The sequence below is a fragment of the Phocoena phocoena genome, chromosome 8 (assembly GCF_963924675.1).
Source record: "Phocoena phocoena chromosome 8, mPhoPho1.1, whole genome shotgun sequence".
NCBI classification, from domain to species: domain Eukaryota; kingdom Metazoa; phylum Chordata; class Mammalia; order Artiodactyla; family Phocoenidae; genus Phocoena; species Phocoena phocoena.
This window is the reverse complement of record NC_089226.1, coordinates 64917350-64921818: the sequence shown is the minus strand read 5'-3', so window position 1 is coordinate 64921818 and position 4469 is coordinate 64917350. Positions and strand designations below refer to the sequence as shown.

Sequence of the window (4469 nt, the reverse complement as noted above, 5' to 3'; positions counted from 1 at the left end):
CTTAGTGTGCGGTCCTATCTTTAAATGACACCAGGACTAGTCAGTTTCAAGAGTTCAGGTTCAAAGAGGCTAGAGTGTCCCTGTTCCTTTAGGCCTTAGCACAAGCCCTCTGTTCTCCTCCATCACTGGAGTGGGCAAACTCCTTCCAGGTTTAGCTCCTGCTCTCAGATTGACCCTCCATGCTTCCATCATGTCTGATATTTTCTCATAATTTCTCAGGTTTATCAATTCCCTGTGGCCTCCCTCTACTTCCTCCCACATAAATGTCCAAACACATTGTGGTTGCTGGTGCTTGTATTTTGTTACCTAGTTTTGTTACAAATGTTGACCCTAGGTCTTAAATTTTTTAACTAGTTGCTCTGTCTGTTTTATATGTGGTGATTCAAGAAGATTCAAAATCTATACTATCCTGCTCCTTCCATCTTCTCACAGTTCAAATATGTATCATTTTTTTTTTTTTTTTTTTTTTGGCGGTACGCGGGCCTCTCACTGTTGTGGCCTCTCCCGTTGTGGAGCACAGGCTCCGGACGCGCAGGCTCAGCGGCCATGGCTCACGGGCCCAGCCGCTCTGCGGCATGTGGGATCTTCCCGGACTGGGGCACGAACCCGTGTCCCCTGCATCAGCAGGCGGACTCTCAACCACTGCGCCACCAGGGAAGCCCTGTATCATTTTTTAAATCAGAGCAAGGGTGGGGAACATTAGATATTCTGAAGTACATTTTGCATTCCTTTTGTAATTTAACCATGGCAATAGAAACTTAGAATAAATTGGGTGAGACAAGGAAGAACACCCAACACATTTGCACTGATAATGTATGTAGCATTTTGTATACTCCTCTTTTATGAAATAATTTAGTATGTGCTTTTCATGTTTGGTACATAATCTTCATAGTGATCTTTTTAATGCCTTCAGCATATTCCACTGAGTAGAGGTACCAAAATTTACTCAGCCTGGCCCTTATCATTGGACACATGGGCTGTTCCCATTTTTCTGCTGCCTCACATGATATCATAAATACATTTGTGCACTTAGCTTTTTTGTTTTTGTTGAATTATTTCCTATGATAGAATCCCAAGAGTGGGATTAATGGGTCAAGGGTAGGAACATCTCCCTGACTCTGGCAATCTATAATTTGAAAATATGTTTTGAGAATTATTTTTCTCATTATAGGGGAAAGGTTAAGACTCAGTTGTTGATGGTAAGGATCACATAAAGGAAATAGGACAATTTTCCAGGATCACTGCTATTCTATCCTTTCTCCCAGCTGTCAGTCTTTCCTGTTTATTTTATTCAACTTTCATTTTTCATTGATTTAACCAACATTTATAGAGGGCTTACTATGTGTCAGACACTGTTGTCTCTCACCCACGCTAGAGTGAACTCACAAGTATGAGTGGCGCTCTGCTCAATGACTGGAAGAAAGGGGCCCAATCCAGGTATGCCCTGGTCTATACTCTCTACAGAGATGAAGGCTACAGTGGCTCATCCTCAGCTGACCCGTCCTGAATGTCTGAGATTGCTCAAGAAACCCTAGAATCTTTTGCTTAGAGAGCTCTGGTACCAACAATGCATCCTCCCCCATAGGTAGGTTTAGCCCCATTCTAGAGTAGCTTTGAGAAAAGGTTGGACCCAAGCAATTGTAATTGCATTAGGTGATATAGTTGCTGATATAAAATAATCTTGTTATTTTATCCCCCAAAAGCTTGTCAGCTAGGACTAACCCCCAAGGTCTCCTAGTCACAACCTGACAGCTATACTGATTCAGTTCATATCCCTGACTTTCAGCCTCAGTTTCCCTGTCTTTCCATTGCCCCCTGAAAACTGAATTTTGCCCTGAACTCAAGTTTCCATGGCGTGGGTTCTGGTTGTTCTTCTGAGTCCCTGTCTACCCTGGCCAGGTTTCCCTCATAGAGGGGCTGGACCCTACTCCACAACTCCCAGACACTGGTTGAGTTTGTGTTCAATGGCCTGAGTATTGAAAACCAAGATTCTGCATGTATCTCTACTTTACACTCCATGACTGCTCCCGAATGCTTGATGGAGCCCTGCAGTCACAAGCCCTGACCCACATCTAGCCTGACTCCACCACATCTCTGTAGTCCCCGCCAGGACCAGTGGACTCCCAGGACCCATCCCATCTAGTCCCTGTGCTGAGGAGCCTATATAACTCATGTCCAACCCTGCTGAGTTAATAATCATCTTCCCACCCACAATGTTTTACAAGAGAGGAACCCAAGGGCCAGAGAGTGAAAGTGACTTTGCAAAAGTCAATAGAAATTTTGTATCAGATCTAGGCCCAGAGCCCAAGGTTCCTCAATCCTAAGAGGAAACGAGTAAGTGGAAGGCCAGAGAAGAAATTTAGGAATAGATTACACAGCAAAAGTCTAATTACAAGTCCTGAGGGCCTCAGGATGGGGAAAGAGAGGCAGCAAAGTAGGGGTGTGAAGTCAGGAAAGTAGCTAAATTGACTTTATGTGCAGCCCTAGACCATCAGATCGGATCTAGTTAAATACCTCTTGCATCTCCAGAATGTCCCAGGGATCTGAAGCAGGCTTGGGCCTATGAGTGCAGGTCAGGGGCTCACATACATAGGCCAAGGAAAAAGAAAGGGTAGAAAACTGAGGAAGGACATAGGGGCCAGGAACCAGACAGGGCCTGACACATATAGATGTTCAGGTAGTCCCTCACGTCAGCTGGGACCTCCTTGCATCATGAAGATTAGGCAACCTTTGCTCAAAATACACACCACCAGGGTCTTTGGAAGTCAAAAGCTTTCTCTAGGATTTCTGTAAATGCTCAGGACACATAGATTCTCATGTCCTGCTTCCTCAGGGTAATGTTCTTTGAGTACAGGCTTTGTTTAGCACCATATCAATCTAGGCACAAAATTTAGCCCTTTCATGGAAAAAAATTCATATGTACCATACATAAGGTTAATATTTGTTTGGGAATTCCCTGGTGGTCCAGTGGTTAGGACTCGGCGCTTTCACTGCCGTGGCCCAGGTTCAATCCCTGGTTGGGGAAGTAAGATCCTGCAAGCCATGGGGCGCGGCCAAAAAATTAATATTTGCTTCAAATGTTGAGGGGGAGTCACAGGGAGGGAGTCCCATCACTCACTGTACAACAGACTGCCTAGGAATCCTCATTGCACATTCCTGCTGTCCTCCGGCCCTGCAGCCACCCCCGATGATGGTTTTCTCTATTAGCCCCAATACCACAGCTTCCCACACTGCACCCACCCTCACATACTCCTCTGGTTTCTCTGTCTTCCTTCTCCCCACTCTGTCCTCTGCTCTTTCCTCTTCCTGCCATCTCTCCAAAGTCAGAAACAAATTCCCTTCCCTGTCTCACCCAGAGAGGCTGGCGTAGGAGGTCAGTTGGGGCATATTCTTGCACACCCACTGCTTCTTCACCAAATTCTTTTCTCAAAGTTACTTCCCTCCCATAGAGGAATTCAAGTGCCAGATGTTAAAGTAATTCAAATTTTTTCCACCTCAATATACATGTGTAAACAAGAAGTATGCAGAACTATTCTGATGCATAGTTCATGCCTGACCAAGCGCTATGATTGTCCCGTTCAAAATGGACTGATAAGAAAGTTTAGAACATCCTGTCTGATTCAGGAGTGTGCCTGTGGCTGTGAAAGCTCAGCTGAATCCCAGAACTGAGCCTGGGAAAATTGGATTTGTCTTGTGCCCCTTGCGAAGACAGTTTACAAACTGCTGATACAGGAAAGACACCAAGAGTAGGGTGCTACTTTTTTTAAATGAGCCAAAAAGTAAGTAGTGCCTATGACACTTTCATAGAATCGTTCAAGGTTTTTCAATCCTGCATGGACTCTTAGAATATTCTCAGGTTGCAAACTTTGGGTTGAAATGTGATATCAATCTAGTTCCAAAAAAATGTGCAACAGTATCTCATATGATCAAACCAGGTGACCAGGTAAGCAATAAAGCTTCAAGATATGTGGTTTGTTCTAGTTACTACCTAGTGGTGTAAAACAACAACCAATTTATTATTCTCAAGGATTATATGGGTCAAGAATTCAGAAAGGGCATAGCAAGGACAGTTTGTATTTGTTCCACAATATCTGGAACCTCAGTTGGGAAGTCTGAAAGACTGGAAGGTTACTCAATGACTAGGTATTAGAAGTATCTGAAGGCTCTTTCACTCATGTCTGTAACACTGGAACATCTACATGTGGCCTCTCCATCTGGGATTTCTCATAGCATGGTGGTTAGGTTTTATGGTAAGAGGTCCTAAGGTGACCCCCAATGATCCCTACCTCCTGGTATTCACAACCTTGTGTAATCTCATCCCCTTGAGTAACTTCCTTCTAGCCAACAGAATACAGTACATTGATGGAACATTCCATCCGTGATTAAGTTACAGAAGATTGAGAATCAGATTCTCTCTCTCTTGCTGGCTTTGATGAAGAAAGCTGCCATGTTGAAGAGGCCCACATGGC

The 4469-nt window shown here is 44.2% G+C and overlaps 1 non-coding gene across 1 annotated transcript; it reads left to right on the top strand.

Moving 5' to 3' along the window:
* The first annotated feature begins 2953 nt into the window (after positions 1-2953).
* Positions 2954-3025, top strand: TRNAE-UUC (transfer RNA glutamic acid (anticodon UUC)). The gene has a single exon. It is a non-coding gene; the product is annotated as a tRNA-Glu (tRNA).
* Positions 3026-4469: the final 1444 nt, after the last annotated feature.